The sequence below is a fragment of the Scyliorhinus torazame genome, chromosome 21 (genome assembly GCF_047496885.1).
Source record: "Scyliorhinus torazame isolate Kashiwa2021f chromosome 21, sScyTor2.1, whole genome shotgun sequence".
Classification (NCBI taxonomy): domain Eukaryota; kingdom Metazoa; phylum Chordata; class Chondrichthyes; order Carcharhiniformes; family Scyliorhinidae; genus Scyliorhinus; species Scyliorhinus torazame.
This window is the reverse complement of record NC_092727.1, coordinates 39,419,167-39,440,631: the sequence shown is the minus strand read 5'-3', so window position 1 is coordinate 39,440,631 and position 21,465 is coordinate 39,419,167.

Here is a 21,465-nt window from a genome sequence, read left to right as displayed (position 1 = left end):
GAGGAGCGAACGCGAACCACTTTTGCAATTCACTCGGCCTGCTCCCAGTGGTGAGATTGAGTCACCCGACTCCCCAGAGAGAACTCACGGGGAAGTCGTTTAGCACTCCTTTTCAAAAACGGGAACCTGGCGCAATGGCTAGCAATGGGAAGTGAGGCAGTGAGTAACCAATTCCATTTTCCAACATGCTGCTCAAGGGCACCAGAGCTGTTCCCCCAGTGCTCAGGGGAGGCCCCTCAGGAGGATTGGGGTGATTCGGTGGGCTGGCGGGGTCCAGGTCGAGGATCACCCCTGGGCCAAGGCGGGGGCGGGGGGGGGTGAGGGGCTTCACGTCTGTGAGGTCTTCAAGCCTTTAAATATTGTGGAGACCCGTAACAGGGGAAACCACAGCTGGAGCCTGTCTGTCCTAACAAACTCTCCCCGCATAGAGCCGAGCTGTGGCTTCTCTCATGAAAGTCAATTTCACCCCCTTTGGCTGAATAGCCTCTAGCTTCACAGATGAAGGCTATTTCAAATGAAGAATTAGCCTTGTTAGTTGTGAAGGCACTTCACACTCCTGAACTCTAAAGTGCCTCTTCGAACAAACAGGTGTCCTGCAACCTTTGATGCCTGAACAATGTGCTTGAACTGTAGGAGCGACAGCACCATAGAGGCAGCTGCCAATAATCAAACACTACTGAGCAGGGCTTCGCCACTGAAGACCCACTCCTGACCAAAGGATAAGTGTGTGGATGAGTGGAGGGCAGCTGAGCACGGCCTCCCTAATGCTGATGGCAAAGTTTTGAAGTCTAGGAGTTCCTGATCAGGCCGGGAGTGAGTGTGCGGAGCAAGGTTTGCCAGCACAACTGACTCATTGGATAGCATTCGGAGAGAAAGCAGGACAGTCATGGTGTGGATGGCCTGGTGAATTTGAGGGTCCTGACATGGCAGCCCCAACTGATTGTTGGTCTCCCTCAATACTCCAACTTCTGGCTGGGACTCAGCTGAGATCTGGGATCCAGCAGACCTCTGACTGCTGACTCCTTGGATGCCCCTGCCTCCACCTGATGTGCATCAGCAACTGTGAGGTGCTCACCAAATAGTGCCCCTGAAGCCTGTCCAATAATGTCACCCACTGAGGTGTGTGTCTCTGCACTGTTGGAAGGTGTGAAGCATCACCAATATTTTCCTCAGAGCTCTCCTCCGAGGTGTTCTCTTGGGTGGCAAGGGGGCGAGGGGTGGGGAGGAGGGGGTAGGACCCCTGTGGCCCGGCCTCATCGGATGGAGATCCTCCAGGACAATGGACTAGTGGTCAGTGAGAGGAAAGATAATTTTGTGGGACATCAACAACTCACTTGAGACAGGTCATCTGGGTGAAAGGGTCACGGATGTTCACGTCTCTGGTGCAGGCCAACCTCGATGTCAGTCACTGCTCTCTCCTCGGGCAATCACGTGATCTCCCGGAGCCATTTCTCATAGGAGATGAGGACTCGGATCTCTGGGACTCCTCTTTCCATCTTCATTCTTTCCATCTTATAATGGGCGAACTTCCCCTCTGGGGTGAAGAGAGGACATTTTAAGCCAGGTGTTTGATGGGTCAGGGGTGTTGCCACTTTATTATCAAACCACAAGCAGCGGGCTTGTTTCTTGTATTGACCAAATGACCCCACAATCAGTATGTTAGTAAAAAAAGACAGTTTATTATTAAACACAAGACTTATCTCTCTGTGCAATGATACACGCGGCTACGCACTAAACTACTCCTATCAACTAAGATGACCTTTACTTAACCGGCTCTGTGCGGGTAGATAAGGCCTTTATCTGAGTCCCCACGTGTGTCTGCTGGAAATCGTCAGGTTCGTCTCGGCTGCGGCTCATCTCTCTCAGGTAGCGATCGTGGTCTTGAACTTGGCTGGTCGTTATGCTGCAATTGGAGTGGGTCCAGGCCGGTCACAAAGAGGCCGATCCCTAGTGCGCAGGGCTTCTTATCCTTCTTCTCTTTCGAGCCCTTTTGGGCGGGGTTAACTCAGGATCCAATGGATCGATAGGGTCTCGATCACTCTGATCGATACAGGCCAATTAGGGGCGGGTACCTTAATGACTGGGCGGGTCCTAGTCGTTATTGTTCCAAGTGTGTATGCCTTTCCATATAAGGGGAGGTGTCGTCAGGGAGTCTGCTACTGTTGCTATTCCTTAATTTGAGTCGATTGTCCTGGGGAAATCGGTGATTGACCTTTAACAGGTGCAAGTTTCAATTCGGTTTGGTTTTCCTTTGCACAATACACAGGGGCTGTGCACTGTCTGTGTCTTAACTTGACCAGAATTCCCATTATCCTTTGCAGGTGGCCATTTTAGGTGGCCACAGGGGTTCTATAGCAGGTGACATGTGTGGGCATCACACCGAGACATGAGGGGGTTATGTTGGTGAGTACCAGACGATTCTGAGGAACAGGCTTGAAGATCAGATAGTGGGAGGGTGTGAGACGTCAGCCAGTGGATTGGGGGGAGGAGGGGGGGTTGAGAAATTGAGTGGTGGAAGATGGGACTGATGCTGTAAGAGTGATGGTAACTTACCCTTGCATCTCGTTGGAGGTTGTTCATCTTCTTCTTACATTGTATGGCCGCCCTCCTGATCATGCTGCCCGCATTCACAGCAACTGCCATTGACCTGCTTGCTGACCCTGCTTCTGGTTCTCAGAGCCCCTTGGGGAAAAGGGTGCCCCGCCTGTCATCCACAGCATCAAGAAGCCTAGCCAAGTCAGCATTCCCAAAGCGAGGAGCAGGTCTCCGCACTGCCATCCTTGTTTCTTGACTGAAAGTGAGTGCTGAGGGTGTATTTAAAAACAGCTCCCTTGGGGGGGCGGCACTGGGCGCAGTGGTTAGCACTGGGACTATGGCCTGAGGACCCGGGTTCGAATCCCGGCCCTGGGACACTGTCCGTGTGGAGTTTGGACATTCACCCCATGGCTGCGTGGGTTTCACCCTCACAACCCAAAGATGTGCAGGGTAGGTGGATTGGCCTCGCTAAATTGTCCCTTAATTGGGAAAAAAAAATAATTGGGTACGCTAAATTTAAAAAAAAACAGCTCCCTCTTGCTAGCGGCGAGCAGCTGAGGCACGAGTCAGGCAAATCACATGGAGGCAGATATGGCGAGATTCGTGTGGGAACTCATTTTTGAAATTAAATGCGGGTGAATACAGGCTGCAATATTGCCATTGCAACCGACGTGAAACACCCCGCCAAAGTTGCCAAAAATAACACTTGGAAATTCTGGGTGTAAATGGCATCCTGCGTCTATCTGTGACCCCAGTATGAAAGAAGCCACTTTGCATTTTCAGAAATCCCACTCCTTGTTATCTCTGAGAAACTACTAATGATCCCCTGGGGACTACACAGCCCAACTTCAAAGGGAGCTACATCAAAAGCCTCTTTGTATTTAATTATCTAGGCTTGCTGCTAAAAAGACAGAACATCTACTCAGATAATGTCCTCTCAAATATTCCTTTCAACCCATAATGGCAGTTCTGAAGACCAAGTCAAATTCCAGGCCCTGGGTAAACCTCCTTTGTTGAAGACCTTGCGGTGAGGGAACATTATATTACCATAAACCTCTGGCTTGTCAGACAAGTTAATAATGTCTTGCTGAGCTGAATAGCTTAGTCGACTGCTTGAATATCTGCCAAACTGCACACACTGAAGGAGCTCTGACCCAAATTGGATACCTGGCCCTATTTACCTTTTTTCTGATGGAAGTTCTGTTCCATCACCTACAAGACTGATTCATCATTGTAAGCCTATCTCATCATCATATGAAGTAAATACCACTGGAAAAGTGAATTAGCCCAAAGAGGTTTTTCAGCCCGCCAACCTCCATGAAGGAATACTTAAATCCATTTTGATTCTGGACTCTCGAGCCCACGTGAAATATTGGGCGCCGTGCGGCGGACTTCAGTTGAAGTCCGTTGAACAGCGTGTTTCTCAGCGGCTGCAATATCAAGATCCCGCTATCCAACGGCACTTTGCCATTTTATTTTGGCCTCTGGCGGTTTCTGCCTGCCAAGGCTGCGCTGAGAGAGTTTTCCTGCTCTTTTGCTGAACGGTTACCATTTTATCCGGAAGCCCTGATTTCTGTTCCCCTCCCACCTCTTTTCAGGCTCCCCGCACTCTTTTGTCCCCCTGCCTCTCAACCTTGAGGAGACTGTGAGAACCTCCCCTCCTCATCCCCCTCCAACTGGCAAGTCCCCTCCCCAATACCAGGCTGGCAGTGCCAAGCTGCCCAGGTGTCAGCGTGAATGCCAGGTTGCCACCCTGCCCTGTCCCCGACCATCTGGATGTCGTCAATGGCCTGGGGAACGCCCCCCTCCCCCACCAAGCGCCGTTACGCCAGGTCCACGTTTGTGTGGACCAGTATTAAATGATGCTCTGACAAGGTCTCCCAGGGGCAGCCGGTGATTCCTGGGCACTGAGTGAATCTGGGGCGTCATTCTCCGCCGGCGGGAGTCTCCGTTTTGCCGGCGCCCGGGGTTTCCCGACGGCGTGGGGCTGCCCCACAATGGGAAACCCCATTGACCGGCCGGTGTTACGGAGACTCCCGCCGGCCGGTCGGGACAGAAATGTGGCGGGGCGGGTAGGAGAATTTCGCCCCTGGTGTCCCAGTATTTAAATGAGCCGTGAGGTTTTGAACTTGGCACGGAGCCCATTTTGGTGCTCATGAGCGATTTACCTGTTGCGCCCAGGTCTGCACTGGGCACTACGGGGTTTGTGAATCATGCCCAATATTTATTTTCCCTGTGGTCTCTGTACTGTACATCTTTTTTTTTCCTCGCTCCCTCGTTTTAATATCTGAATGCGAGGGAAGATTTGCAAACCAGATTTTTGTTTTTTGAATGTGTGAAATTAAACCTTTTGAGTTCATCCCATCTCAAATATGCTGTGGGGCAATTAATAGAAAATTGGAATACAGCAAAATCAATGTCTTGGAAATATGCCACTGCCTTTGGGAAGGGAAAAATATCAAAACAACTTTCTGTTTCTGGGGGGGAAGGTGAAAGGAGAAATCAGTGCTGCCTTAATTAACCCCCCTCCCATCCGTAACAGTACCATGTATAGGATGCACCGAAGTCACTCACCAACCCACCTTCGACAGCCCCTTCTAACCAACATCCTAGAAGAATAAGGACAGCAGATGCTTGAGAACTCCATCACCTCTAAGTTCCCTTAAAAGCTACACACCATCCTGATTCGGAACTACATTGCTGCCCCTTCACTGTCACAGAGTTGACATTCCTTTGTGCTTCCACATCAGATGGACTACTACAATTCAAGAAGGTGGACTCACCATCACCTTCTCGAGGGTAGTTAGTGATGGCATTGCAAATGTTGCCCATGTCCCATGAAAGAAAAAAAAAACGAATCATTTTACCTACTTCACATCACTTGCCGCACTGCTAGCCTGTTATTATTATGTTCCTGCCTTAAAATATTTATGACTAAATTTCCTGTTTCAAATTGATGGCTGGAACATTGCGGAGCTAGCAAGATTTCACATGCGGAAAATCTATACCATTATTGAATTTTCTGATATCCACAGTCATCTGTAAACGTACATTTTCCCACATAAACAACATTATTTCAAGGAGATGCTTAAATTTTCATAATTTATACTATTTCCAAGTTGGAAGTATGCAAAAATTAAAAATGGATCCCAGCATATTTTTGCTTAATTAAAATGTACAATCAAAAATGGCTAAAAAGAAGTCCATTCTCAATAAGTAACCATTTTTCTTTTTAACCTCAATCACTCATTGCACCTGCAACTGATCATAATAGATTTGAGAATCTTCTGAAGTAATTGTGTTTATTTGGGGAAATCTGTGTTTACAAAAGACTAACAATCAGCAAATGCAACAATGGTATACATTTTCAGTAATGTCATCATTGCCTAAAATAGTACTTCAGGAATTCCAGTTTCTAATTTCTTTCAAAGCTTTTTTGGGCAACGTCCTCGATAAATCTCCAATCTTTAAGTTATGAGAGAATTGGCCATGGACACCACAGTCTACTCTGATACTCCTGAGGCATTCTCATGATAAAATGTTGGCAAGAGAGGTTAAATGTCAGTATATAGGAGTCACAGGGTATATGCAAGATATTGAAAAATTGGTAACTGATTGCCATGTAGTCTCATTGCATCCTGTTATCCTTCCCATTGAGGCAGGTGCACAAATACCTCACTTCCAGTGGTTACATCTGTAATTCCTTAAAGTTGATGATGTTCTTTTTTTTCAGTTGAGGGACAATTTACCATGGCCAATCCACCTACCCTGCACATCCATGGGTTGTGGGGGTGAGACCCATGCAGACATGAGGAGAATCTGCAAACTCCATGCAGACAGTGACCCGGGGCCGGGGTCGAAACCGGGGCATTTGCACTGCTAACCACTGCACCAATGAGCTGCCCATGATGATATTCTTGAATGGTTGCATTACAGTTACATTCATGGGGAAGCCTGGAGCTCTAGCTAGTGATAGTATGTGGCTTCAACTCTTACCACCTGCCATTGGCATGTGCTGGAAGCATTTTGCTCAATCGCTTTGACCATGTTCCAAACACACATCCCTTGACCATCAAGCCTCGAGGTGGGATTAAACCCAGAAGTAGGGACGCTACCCACTAGGTGCAAGACCTACATATTCTTGAGTGACATTAAGCATACCATGCGATGGAAAACCTATTCCACTAAATGTTACAAATATAAGCCACAACGTTGTGATGACCACAGTTGATATTAATTGCTGAGTAAACCAAATCCCAGGGCAAATTTGGTATTCTGAAATTGTGCTCGTCTCAGCAGCACAAAATCCAGAAACATGTTTGGAATTTTAAATGTCTATTAACTAAAGAGGAACAGAAACCTTAAAAATGCAAGATTACAGTTACAAAGTTAAGTCTGTCTTACAAAATGTTCCCAAAAAGACTCCCTACTTGGTCAGACCCACAAGTACACACCACTGAGGCAACAATTGCTTTTAGGTGTTTGACATCCAGTAATATTACCCCAAGCTAAAGCTGCTGTAACATTCATGAGGCATACCACAAAACCGCTGAACTCCCCCCTGCTTTGGAAATCCTGGGCTTCAGAACAAGACTGTTTTTTGCAAACTCAAGACATTTCTGGTTTGATTGGATTATTAATTCACAATGCACCTTCTCCCAGCCAGAGAAAAAAGACCACCGATGAAGATTTGGGCCATCCACAACCATCGGCGAAGATTTGAAGGTGCAATGTTACCTAGATGACATTCTTTTTACAGGTTCAAGTAATGAAGAACATGAAAATAATTTTGAAGCTACTCTTGAACGTTTGCAAAATCACAATCTTAGAATCAAGAAAGAGTCTACATTTTTTAAGTTTTCTATCAACTATCTGGGCCATATCACTTACAAAGATGGTTTACATAAGGAGCCAAAGAAGATGACTGAGATCCTAGAAATTTCATGTCCACAGAATGTGGTGCAGTTGAGGTTGTTTTTAGGATTGCTCAACTATTATGTCAAACTTGTTCCTCACTTAGCAAAGAGGTTGATGCCAATACGCACTTTGCATTGTGTCAAACAAGCTTGGCACTGGACCAAAGAATATAAAAATGCTTATCAAATGTCAAAGAGGTTTTAAAGAAGCCAGAGTATTGGTCCATTCCCACCCAAAGCTGAGATCCTGGCAGCACGGTGGCAAAATGGTTAGAACTGCTGCCTCGCAGTGCCAAGGATCCATGTTCAGTTGTGGCCCTGGGTGACTGTCTGTGTGGAGTCTGCAGTTTCTCCCTGTGTTTGTGGCACAGTCCAAAGATGTGAGAAGGGGCAGCATGGTAGCATTGTAGGGGCAGCACGGTAGCATCGTGGATAGCACAATTGCTTCACAGCTCCAGGGTCCCAGGTTCGATTCCGGCTTGGGTCACTGTCTGTGCGGAGTCTGCACATCCTCCTCGTGTGTGCATGGGTTTCCTCCGGGTACTCCGGTTTCCTCCCACAGTCCAAAGATGTGCATGTTAGGTGGATTCGCCATGATAAATTGCCCTTAGTGTCCAAAATTGCCCTTAGTGTTGGGTGGAGTTCCTGGGTTATGGGGATAGAGTGGAGGTGTTGACCTTGGGTAGGGTGCTCTTTCCAAGAGCTGGTGCAGACTCGATGGGCCGAATGGCCTCCTTCTGCACTGTAAATTCTATGATCTATGTGCAGGTTAGATGGATTGGTTATGATTAAATAAAATAATTGCCCCTTAGTGTCCAGGGATGTACAGGTTAGGAAGGTTTATGGGGTTAGGATGGGGGAGTGGGCCTAGGTATGGTGCTCTTTCAGAGGGTTGGTGCAGGCTCGATGGGCCAAATGGCCTCCTTCTGCACTGTATGGTTTCCATAGTTCTATGGTTCCATTACAGCTTGTTTGCAATCATTAGTTGGCACAGTTGTCTTGCACATAATGCCCTCTGGAGAGGAACGACCAATAACATTTGCCTCTAGAAGATTAACTAGTGCTGGGTTGAACGATGCTCAACTAGAGAAAGAAGCTTTGAGCATCATTTTCAGTGCAAAAAGGTTCCACCATTAGCTTTATGGAGTCAGTTTACACTTTTGACTGACCCTCGACCCTTAACTGCAATCTTCCGGCCGTATAAGGGTACACAAATAAAGATTCTTTAGCAGCTCGTCAATTGCAAGGATAATCTTGTCGGTCCAGGATTGTGACATCCAGTATGGTAAGTCAGAGCAGCCATGCAAATGTGAACACTTTATCTAGACTGCCACTACAAATCAAAGAAGATCAGAAAGTCAGTCAAGAATCTGATTAAAATGTCATAAATACCTTACATTTCTCTCATGTTGAATATGTACTGGCAACTTCATCTCAACTACAAAGGTAAAGAAGAACAAATCCAGTGATGGGGGAGGTTATGGATATGATCCAAAAAGGCACTTTAACAAATGTGCATCAAAAGAATCGAGACCTAAATCCCTATATCACTAGGCACCTTGAGTTGACAGTTCAGACTGGAGTTCTGCTGTGAAGTATTTGAGTGGTCATTCTGCCGTGGTTACAAAATTGAATCCTTGAACAGCTACATGAAGGACATCCTGGTGTGGTTAGGATGAAGGAGTTGGCATGGAACTACTTCTGGTTGCCAAGATTAGATGCCCAAATTGAGGAAAACATAGAACATACAGAGCAGAAGGAGGCCATTTAGCCCATCGAGTCTGCACCGACCCATTTAAGCCCTCACTTCCACCCTATCCCCGGAACCCAATAACCCATCCTAACCTTTTTTTGGTCACTAAGGGCAATTTATCATGGCCAATCCACCTAACCTGCACGTCTTTGGACCGTGGGAGGAAACCGGAACACCCGGAGGAAACCCACGCAGACACGGGGAGAACGTGCAGACTCCGCACAGTGACCCAGTGGAGAATTGAACCTGGGACCCTGGCACTGTGAAGCCACAGTGCTATCCACTTGTGCTACCGTGCTGCCCTTAAGGCAGGGCTATGCTAATCCTGTGCTGTATTAAGGAATACTCCACCCTTGCAACCTTTGCATCCATGGGAATGGCCTACACAACCATGGCAGCGGGTTCACATTGACAATGCTGGGTCAATCGAAGGAAATATGTTCTTGGTGATGGTTGACACACACACAAAATGGCCAAAAGTCGCAATCAAAAAGTTAATAACAATGGAGCAGACAGCTGAGAGACTATTCTGGATTCTCCGCTGGCGGGATTGTCCGTTGCGCCGGCAGTGCACCCACGCCCGGGGATTTCCCGACGATGTGGGGCTGCCCACAATGGGAAATCCCCATGGCCGGCTGGCGGATGGGCAATCCCGCTGCCGGCTGTGTGGGGGGGGGGGGGGGGGGGGGGGGCACACCAGAAAACTGGTGCAGCTGGGTGGAGAATCCCCATGCCCACGTACTCCCAAGGTCCGGAAGGCTTTGAGTGATAATGGGACTCAATTTATTTAAACGGAGTGCAAAGATTACTTGAATGGGATTGACATTCTTCATGTTAAATCTGCTCCATACCATGAAGCAACCAGAAGGTTGGCCGAATGCATGACACCAGCCATCATGTTAGACAAGATGGGTCCAATTACTTGCACAGTTCAAACAGTCGATGAACGAGTTTGGCATCGGCATGCTGACCAGTTATTAGCTTCACGAAGCTTCTCCCACCGCCGGGAACTAGAGTATCCAGTCTCTGGCAATCATGTAGATCAGAGAGAGTCCATAGGTCCCAATTATAAAAAATCATTGGTGTAAACAGGAGTGGAAATTGCGCCACGAATCTTTTATTTTACGTCTGAAGAGCAGATTCAGAAAGCTGCAGAGGATTAAATATATGCGGCTCAAATTGTGCTGGAATATTGATACTAGAGAACTGAGGATAACCAACTGATTGAAGGTCTGATGCTGTGCTCCTGTCCTTCAAATTGATCTGCCTATCCTAGATTCTGCAATACAGTCCAAATAGCCATCCATTATTTCTTAAATGAATCGAGATTTGTATGTGTCATCACCAAAAATGAGTTGTGGTATCTTAATGCAAATTGAGGGTCTCGGTTCACCGTGTAACTAGTTTCAAGGACTTAAAGATGGAAAATAAGATATGCTGTTTCATCCTTTCTAGTTGTCACAGAATTGGCAAGTATTTTCATTTCCACGTATTAACACATTTGAAAGCTGTTTTATTTTCATGCCTCATGCACGGTAGGAGCTCACCAACGGGTGGTAGGGCCGGAAGGGGGTGTGTTGTAGGGGGCGACGGGTCCTGCAGGGGAGCGGCGCGGGAAGGGGCGTCTGTGGTGGAGGATCCAGCGGGCGCCAGATCCCGGAGGGAAACCGTATCTTGCCTGCCGTCGGAGTACTCCACGTAGGCGTAACTGGGGTTGGCGTGGAGCAGTCGGACCTTTTCAACTAGGGGGTCCGTTTTATGGCTCCTCGCGTGCCTCCGGAGAAGAACAGGTCCCGGAGCCGTCAGCCAAAGTGGAAGCGAGACCCCGGAGGTAGACTTCCTGGGGAAGAGAAACAATCGCTCATGAGGGGTCTCATTTGTGGCCGTGCAGAGGAGTGACCTAATGGAGTGTAGGGCATCGGGTAGGACCTCCTGCCAGCGGGTGGTTGGGAGATTTCTCGACCGCAGGGCCAGAAGGACAGCCTTCCACACGGTCGCGTTCTCCCTCTCCACCTGCCCGTTTCCCCGTGGGTTATAGCTGGTCGTTCTGCTCGAGGCGATGCCTTGGCTGAGCAGATACTGACGCAGTTCATCGCTCATGAACGATGTACCCCGGTCGCTGTGGATATAAGCAGGGAAACCGAACAGGGTGAAGATGCTGTGCAGTGCCTTAATCACCGTGGCTGAGGTCATGTCGGTGCAGGGAATGGCGAATGGGAAACGGGAGAACTCATCGATCACGGTGAGGAAATAGGCATAATGGTTGGTGGACGGGAGGGGCCCCTTGAAGTCCACGCTCAGTCGCTCAAAGGGGCCCGAGGCCTTCACGAGCCTTGTTGGGCCGATAAAAGTGCGGTTTGCACTCCGCACAGACCTGGCAGGCCCTGACCATGGCCTTGACCTCCTTGGTTGAGTAAGGTAGGTTGCGGGACTTGATGAAATGGATGAGCCGGGTAACCCCCGGGTGGCAGAGGTCATTGTGGATGGCTTGCAGGCGGTCCCCCTACGCGTTGGCGCATGTGCCGCGGGACAGGGCATCTGGGGGCTCGTTGAGCTGGTCTGCCTCCTTGATTGAGGGTAGCAGCCAGGGCGATGTCTGATGCATCGCTCTCTACCTGGAAAGGGATGGTTTCGTCCACCGCATGCATGGCGGCCTTGATGATGTCGGCCTTGATGCGGTTGAAGGCCAATTGAGCCTCAGCCGAGAGGGGAAAAGTGGTGGTCTTTAGGAGTGGGTGGGCTTTGTCCGCATACTTGGGGACCCACTGGGCGTAATAGGAGAAAAGCCCCAAGCACCGTTTGAGGGCCTTGAAGCTGCGGGGGAGAGGGAGTTCCTTAAGGGAGCGCATGCGGTCGGGGTCGGGACCTAGGACCCCGTCTTCCACGACATAGCCGAGGATGGCCGGCCGGGTGGTGTGGAAAACGCATTTGCCCTCGTTATAGGTCAGGTTAAGGGCTCGGGCGGTCTGGAGGAACTTTTTGAGGTTAGCGTCATGGTCCTGCTGATCATGGCCGCAGATGGTGACATTGTCCAAGTACGGGTATGTAGCACGCAAACCATACTGGTCCACCATTTGGTCCATCGCCCTTTGAAAGACGGAGACCCCATTTGTGACACCAAAGGGGACCCTGAGGAAGTGGAAGAGCCGGCCGGCTGCTTCGAAGGCAGTATAGAGGCGGTCTTTTGGTCGGATGGGGAGCTGGTGGTAGGCAGATTTGAGTTCGACCGTGGAAAAGACTCGGTATTGGGCGATCCGACTTACCATTTCCACGATGCGAGGAAGGGGGTACGCATCAAGCTGCGTGAATCGGTTTATGGTCTGGCTATAATCCACGACCATCCGTTTCTTCTCCCCGGACCGGACTACCACCACTTGCGCTCTCCAAGGGCTGTTGCTAGCCTCGATGACCCCCTCTCCCAGTAAACGCTGGACCTCTGACGTGATAAAAGCCATATCTTGGGCACTGTAGCGCCGGCTCCTGGTGGCGACGGGCTTACAGTCGGGAGTGAGGTTAGCGAATAGCGAGGGGGGTGCGACTTTCAGTGTCGCAAGGCAGCACACCTTGAGGGGGGGCAAGGGTCCGCCGAACTTCAGTGTCAGGCTTCGGTGGCTGCACTGGAAATCCAGTCCGAGCAGCACAGAGGTGAGGGAGGATATAAAATTTGAAACGGGTGTATTTGGCACCCTGGATCGAGAGATCCGCAATACAGTACCCCGTGATTTGTACCGAGTGGGACCCAGATGCGAGGGCTATGGTTTGGGATGTGGGATGGGTGCGTAGGGAGCAGCGCCTTACCGTTTTAGGGTGGATAAAGCTCTCCGTGCTCCCGGAGTCGAAGAGGCATGCAGTGTCGTGCCCGTTGACCTGGACCTGCATCATGGAGTTCTGCTGGTGTTTGGCCGAGTTTGATCGAGGGTGATCGCACCCAGTCGCGGGTAGTCGGAGTCGTAAAATGGCCGCTGCCGTTGGTCGCATGTGTCGGGTCGAGAAGATGGCCGCCGACCAGATGGCCGCTCCCATGATTCGCACAAGGCTGATGACACGTCAGAAGAGGACGTGTCGGGTCGGTGCGCAGCAGCATTGCGAGGCCTGCGGGCCTGAGAGCCTGATTTTCGGGCCGGCTGTTCTTTGTTTTTCTGGCCCCTGGGTCTGGCCAGGCAGACCCTCGCAAAGTGCCCTTTCTTCCCGCAGTCGCTGCAGATCGCGGAGCGGGCTGGGCAGCATGGGCATGGGTACTGGCCCTGCCCGCAGAAGTAGCAAGGTGTGCCCCCATGGTGAGCGGGTCGCCGCGTGGCGCAGGCCTGTAATACGGGTGAGTCTTAGGAAGTCCGGGGGGTGCTGGCAGAGTCCGCGGGGTACGTACCCAAGTTATGTCGGGCCACCTCCAGCGAGGAGGCGAGCGTTAGCGTCTCCTGGAGGTCTTTTGCCCCGTTTTCGAGCAGTCGCTGCCGGATGTAGGTCGAGCGGATGCCGGACACGAAAGAATCTCTGATGTGCAGGTTCATATGGACTTCCCCTGTCACATCCTGATGGTCACAGTCCCTGGCCAGCGCGGTGAGTTTCTCAACAAACTCGTCGAGCGATTCCCCCGAGCGCTGCCGGCAGGTAGAGAGCAGATGCCGGGCATGCACCTCATTGATGGGTTTGACAAACCGCTTGCAGAGCAACTCAATCGCTTCCTCATAAATCGTCGCCTTTTCGAGCGTGGCGGAGATTCTGTGACTCACCCGGGCGTGGAGTAGACGCAGCTTGCGTGGTCCCAGGATGGGAGTCTCTGCGGAGTCCAGGTAGGCCTCGAAGCACCGCAGCCAGTATTAAAAAATTTCCTTTGCCTCCGGCGTTCGTGCTTCCAGATTGAGCTTCTCTGGTTTGAGGCCTGCGTCCATCCTGAATCTAGTTTAGCCTAATAAATTGAGGTACCCTCAATAATGATGCTTAGAGATTAAACTGTAAAGAAGGCTTTATTAGGCTAATAACTATGCTACAGATTTGGACAAGAGCTGACTGCTATATAGACCATGAGGCAGGCCTTTATGTATGGCTCCCAGATGGGTGGAGCCAGAGGCGGAGTCCCCAGGGTTCCAAGCCTGGTCTTAAAGGGGACATTACCTTACATGATGATAAGGCAGTAACCGTTCATCACAACATTATAGGGCAACACAAGGTACACAATGTAAATACATAGACACTGGCATCGGGTGAAGCATACAGGGGTGTAGCATTAATCAGGTCAGTCCATAAGAGCGTCATTTAGGAGTCTGGTAACAGCAGGGAAGAAGCTGTTTTTGAATCTGCACATCATTCAAACAAACATTCCACTGCAATGTGAAAGAGGCTTTTACTTTGCATTAGCCTAGCAAGGCCTGAAGTGACACCAGTCTCAAACTGATTTCAAGCCTGAAGCCTGAAGTGTTGGCTTTAATTTAAGGAAATTTTTTGGTTCATGACAGTGGAGCAGTTACACACGAAGAAGCTATTAAATGTAGTAGCCACTGAATTGGTTGCTTAAGAAATCATTTATAAATCATTAGCTAAGTACGTGCCTATCACAAAACCAGCAGGTACTTTACATTAAATACACAGTGACATAATGGAGCAGAGGCCCTCCCAGTGTGAGGAAGAAATTTAGTGAAATTATGAAGTTGTTTAATGGGTGAATGACTTTGCTACGCATAGGAGCTGTGGAAATCTGGGTCCCATATCTGAGGACAATTTATTAATGTAACCAAAAGAACCAGAAGAGATCGGAGCAGTATTAGGCTATTCTGTCCACCGGGTCTGCTCCACCATTCAATCATGGCTAATATGCTTCTCATCCCCTTTCTCCTGCCTTCTCCCCATAGCCCCTGATCCCAATGATGACATAAATCTATTTTTTTGTTGCATCTAGTAAACTTACAAATCAGACCACAACGAAAGGCCTCAGCAATTCTGCCCATCGAGCCTACTCCACCATTTTGCTAGCTGTAGCTGTCACTTAACTCCAAATTTCCTTCTCCATAGCAATTTAAAATCGATTTTTAAAAAATTGTCATTTTTTTTTTTCGTTCTTATCTAATGTTTTGCAAAGAAAAAACTGGGAAGTTTAAAACTGACAAAAATGGGGTAACAATCTAAAGCACAAGTGAGTAGTTGAAAAACTGTAGATCTATTTTGGGATAGATGTTCTTTGCGTGGATACGTGGCACCCTCTCACACTGTTGCTTAGGAAAGGAAGAGTGTTCTTTCACATGCAAATGCCTGTCTTACCCTGCGAAGTACTCAGTGGTTTCCCTTATTGCCCAGTTCGTATTTCGATTCCTCATTTATCTCCAGCATCATCCACATCGCCTGACTCAATTCATTTGCAGTTCACCCACTGGATGCGTGCATCGCTGGCATTGCCTGCACCGCCCATCCTCGGATGCCCTCATCCCGAGCTCCATGATGCTCATTCCCATGGGAAAGCGGGTGACCTGGCAGTTGAAAGTCAGGTGATTCCACATAAACAAAATGTTTTTGTAAGGGTTCAGCCAGAGTTTGACCATTGATTAACTCTCCTCTCATATCACACACACCAAAAATTGAACAGGACACATCTTGGCATATTGTCAGTAAATATTTTATCTTGCTACTTTTACTCAAGTAGGGTAATGTGATTAATATCACAATTAACACAAACAATGCAATAATGTTGTTTCAGTGTTAGCTGGGTTCATTCAGTGTGATTCAAGATAACTAAGTTCAGTGGCACTGAACAGTCTTAGCTGGATTCAATTTAACTTGAAATAACTCAATTTCAGAATTACAGTGCCAGAGACTTAGATAGGATCAGTGTAATGTAGCAGAACAGTGGTTTTCAATTTCAAAGACTACAGTATGTGTACTTTGCAAATGTGGCCTCTTGCACCTTATACTGTGATATAACAGCAAGCAACTGTCTGCTACCTGTTTGCTTCTCGAATGAGCATAAAGACAGTGAGCTTACATTATCTGGTATGGCGGCATGGTAGCACAGTGATTGGTACTGTTGCTTCTCAGCATCTGGGACCTGCGTTCGATGCCCGGTTTGGGTCACTGTCTGTGTGGAATCTGGACCTTCTCTCCGTGTCTGCGGGGGTTTCCTCCGGGTGCTCCAGTTTTCTCCCACAAGTCCCGAAAGACGTGCTTGTTAGGTGAATTGGACATGCTGAATTCTCCGTCCGTGTACCCGAACAGGCGCCGGAGTGTGGCAACGAGGGGATTTTCACTGTAACTTTATTGCAGTGTTAATGTAAGCCTACTTGTGACACTAATAAAGATTATTATTATTAAATGCAGTTTAGCTGAGAATGGCTTTAATTAGCCGCTGTCCCAAGGCAAGAAGTCTCTAGTACATTGGACAGGATTGTCAAAGGTAATAGAATAAGTCAGGGAGATAAGAGTGAAGGTACCGAATCAGCGATGCTCTAACTGAATGTCAGCAAAGGCTATTATCTGATTTTTGTCCCAACTATGTGTTGGTTGACCACTGTTTTCTGTGCCGATATCATTGTCACATTTTGGCACACTTAAAGATGCAGATATGCATGGGTGCAGAGAGCAAGTGAACAATATTGCAGGCTTAGCTTGGAGAAAATTCATTATTTACTTTTATCTCTTGGCTCATATTTATCTCTGTTGTCACTGAGTGGAAAACTGAAAGGGGGGCAGGCAATTGAAAGGGAAGGAGCAAAATAGCGTGAAAGAAAGAAATCCTCCAGAGATGCTCAAGTGGCATTTTGACACATTGACAACTTTTGACAAGGCTATGGGGGAGGCCACTAAGAACTAACGAACAATTATGAATGAAAGGAAAATAAATAGTGCAGGTATATGTCAACCAACAAGTGGCAGGGCACCCCAATATCCCACACTATTTGGTGGCTCAAGTATAGGTGGTGTTGCATGAAGTCTTTGTGAGGAGGGTTACTCTATGAATTACTTCACACTCCTCAGTGGTACAATTTGCTTGCAAGTAATTTCAGGGCGGGAGGTTCAGGCTCATCCTGACATTCGGCACCAGGCATGTGCCAGTCTTTGTCATAATATCCACTCATGTATATAATGAGATGCAGACAGTCAGTGATTGACAAACAGGATAGCCAATGAACACACACGACACATAACAACTAGTCACCAGACAGGACACCACCGCTATAAAGCACACAGGGCATTAAGACTCTCCTCTCTATAGGACACAGCTACTGAGATAGTAAGAGTGCACAAGCCAGTGAGCACTATCACCATGAGGTAGAGAGTTAGTCTGGTCAAGCCAGTAGGAGGTTATCAGTTAGACTGATAGAGTGTCAATTCACAGTAGACTGTGTACAGCAATCAGGAAGTTCAATAAAACAGTGTTGGACCATCTCTTGTGTCAGAAGCCTGTTTCTTGTTTCACTGCATCCAGTTGCAGTCAACGTTGAACCAACTTACTTAACACATCATGGTACCAGAGTGCTATTAATCCTAACAAACCTACCTCGAATGCATCTGCAACGACCAGCAGGCAGCCATCCAGCGGCATGGAAAACATCCAGCCTCCTTCGCAACTCCGGAACTCGGGCAACCTCGGCGCCAACTGGAAAGTCTTCAAACGAAAATTCCTCCTGTGCATCGAGGCCTCCGACCTCGAGGCAGCATCGGATGCCAGAAAGATTGCGCTGTTCCTGTCAACTGCAGGGGATCAAGCCATTCACATCTATAACTCGCTTACCTTTGCCGATGGCGAAGACAAGACAAAGTTCAAGACAGTTCTGCTGAAATTCGACAGCCACTGCAACATTGAGGTGAATGAGAGCTTTGAACGGTAGCATTGTGGATAGCACAATTGCTTCACAGCTCCAGGGTCCCTGGTTCGATTCCGGCTTGGGTAACTGTCTGTGCGGAGTCTGCACATCCTCCCCGTGTGTGTGTGGGTTTCCTCCGGGTGCTCCGGCTTCCTCCCACAATCCAAAGATGTGCAGGTTAGGTGGATTGGCCATGATAAATTGCCCTTAGTGTCCAAAATTGCCCTTAGTGTTGGGTGGGGTTACTGGGTTATGGGGATAGGGTGGAGGTTTTGTCCTTGGGTAGGGTGCTCTTTCCAAGAGCCGGTGCAGACTCGATGGGCCGAATGGCCTCCTTCTGCAATTTAAATTCTATGATATCTTCCAACAGAGGCTTCAGGGTAAGGATGAACCTTTTCAGTCCTTCTTGACCCATCTCCGCATCCTAGCGCAGTCATGTAATTATGACTCAACGACTGATTCCATGATCCGGGATCAGATCGTTTTCGGGGTCCAGTCCGACTCCCTGTGGGAGCATCTCTTCAAAATCAAACAGTTGATCCTCTCCATCGCCATCGAAACGTGCGTTGTCCATGAGCATGCCAGAAATCGCTACTCCTGCATCAGGGCGGCAGAAACTGCAAAACTGGCCTCCCTCGAGGCAGAAAGGGTGCACGCCATAGCGAAAATGCAAGGTCTGAGCATCAAGGAGAGTGGCCGTTTCGCGCGTTGTTCTCGGGTTCCCATGCATGTGCGCCATGACCGGGTGGACGATGAGGCCGAAGACCCTGAGGCACATGCGCAAACGTCAGCCGACCGCACTGCCCTGAGGTGCACAGAACGTGCTGACATCAGCGTCATGACGTGTCCGAATTGTGGCTCCGCCCATTTAAAGTGGCAATGACCAGCCAAAGGCAGGCGATGTCTACAGTGTGGAAAGCCTGGCCACTACGCGGCCTTCTGTAGGTCCACTCCACCGAACAACAGCCAGTGATCCCAGCTGCAGCGCAGACGTGTCCGCTGCGTACAACAAGGCATGCAGGTTTCTGATCCAGACAGCCCAACGGACCCCGATGCTGACTGCCTCGAGTCTCCATATCGGGTGGGCATCATCACCACACACGAGTTGGTCTCTACCGTGCCTGCCAACCGCCTTTCGATCCTCAGAGTGGATCCTGACGACGAGTGGTGTGCCGTCATCACGGTCAACCAGTCTTGCATCCGATTTAAATTGGACACTGGCGCATCTGCGAACCTCATATCACAGTCGGACCTTGACAGCATCCGACACCAAGCTAGCATTCTTCCACCAGCCTGCCATCTCCTTTACTACAATGGTAATGCCATAGCTGCCAGTGGGTCGTGTCAGCTAGGTGCCTCTCACAAGAAAATCAAGGCGACGTTGAGATTCGAGATCGTCCGGCCTGACAAGGCATCCCTGCTCGGTGCTCACGCATGCAAACTCCTAAATCTGGTACAGTGAATTCATGCCATGTCCTCGACACCGGCGACGGCCTCGCCCAATGCGAATCTCCAGGCTGAGATAGACGACATTCTCACACAATACCACAGTGTGTTTAATGGGATGGGCATGCTCCCATATCGCTACAAGATATTGCTCAAGCCAAATGCCACCCCAGTCATCCATGCACCACGTCGGGTGCCGGCTCCTCTCAAGGATTGTCTGAAAACGCAGCTACGAGAGCTCTAAGACCAGGGCATCATCTCAAAGGTCACGGAACCCACAAACTGGGTCAGCTCCATGGCCTGCGTCAAGAAACCCTCTGGCGAACTCCGCATTTGCATTGATCCCAAAGACCTGAATCGCAACATCATGCGAGAGCATTACCCGATCCCAAAGCGTGAAGAATTGACCTGTGAGATGGCTCACGCCAAATTCTTTACCAAGCTGGACGCCTCCCGTGGATTCTGGTAAATTCAGCTGGATGAGTCCAGTCGGAAGCTGTGTACTTTTAATACTCCGTTCGGCAGTTATTGTATAACCGCATGCCTTTTGGTATCATATCAACTTCCGAAGTATTTCATCGCATAATGGAGCAAATGATGGAGGGCATCGAGGGGGTACGAGTCTATGTGGACGACGTGATCATCTGGTCCACGATGTCCGAGGATCACATTGCTCGCCTCCATGACGTTTTCCAGAGGATTCATGAAAATGGCTTCCTGCTCAACAGGGCCAAATGCTCGTTTGGGCAGTCCGCTATCAAGTTTTTAGGTGACCACATTTCACAGCAAGGTGTGCAACCTGACGCCGACAAGGTGCTGGCAATCAATGCCATGAAGACACCAGAGGACAAAAAGGCGGTCCTCCGCTTCCTCGGGATGGTAAATTTTCTCGGAAAATTCATTCCCAACATGGCATCGTACACCATGGCCCTCCGGCCAACCAAGGATACCAAGATATCCACAGACGCAAACCAGGACGGCATTGGGGCGGTGCTCCTCCAGCGAGACGATTCCTCGTCCTGGGCTCCAGTGGCATATGCCTCCAGGGCCATGATTCCAACCGAACAACAGTATACCCAAGTTGAAAAGGAGTGTCTGGGTCTCCTGACAGGAATAGTCAAGTTTCATGACTACGTATACGGTCTACCGAAGTTCACGGTGGAAACAGACCACAGGCCTTTAGTCCACATAATCCAGAAGGATTTAAATGACATGACATCTCGGCTGCAGCGAATTATTCTTCGTCTCCGCCGATATGACTTTGAACTCGTCTACACACCGGGCAAGGAGCTGATCGTCGCGGAAGCCCTATCCCGATCCATCACCATGCCATGTGAACCGGGCGACTTCATTTGCCACATCGAGGCACAGGTGCAGTTGTGTGCCAGCAACCACCCTGCCACTGATGAACGAGTTGTCCAGATACGCGAAGAAACTGCCAAAGATCCTCTACTGCAGCGCGTGATGCAACACCTTGCCCATGGCTGGCAAAAGGGGCAGTGCCCCCAGTTCTTCAACGTTAAGGACGAGGTAACGGTTGTCGAAGGGATCCTTCTTAAACTAGATAGAATCATCATTCCCCAAAGCATGCAAGCCATGGTGCTCGGACAGATCCATGAGGGTCACCTTGGGGTCGAAGAATGTCGACGCAGAGCTCGGCAGACCATCTACTGCACTGGCATCAGCCAGGACGTTGCCAACACGGTCCTCAACTGCACAACATGCCAGAAGTTTCAACCAGCTCAGTCCAAGGAAACACTGCAACAGCACGAGATCGTGGCTTCTCCGTGGTCCAAGGTGGGGATAGACCTCTTTCACGCAAATGGGCGTGATTACGTGCTCTTGGTCGATTACTTCTCCAGCTACCCGGAAGTGGTGAAACTGTCGGACCTCACGTCCAAGTCAGTGATTAAAGCCTGCAAAGAGACGTTTGCCAGGCACGGCATACCACTCACAGTAATGAGTGACAACGGCCCACGTTTCTACAGCCAAGAGTGGTCTGACTTTGCACGATCCTACCACTTCA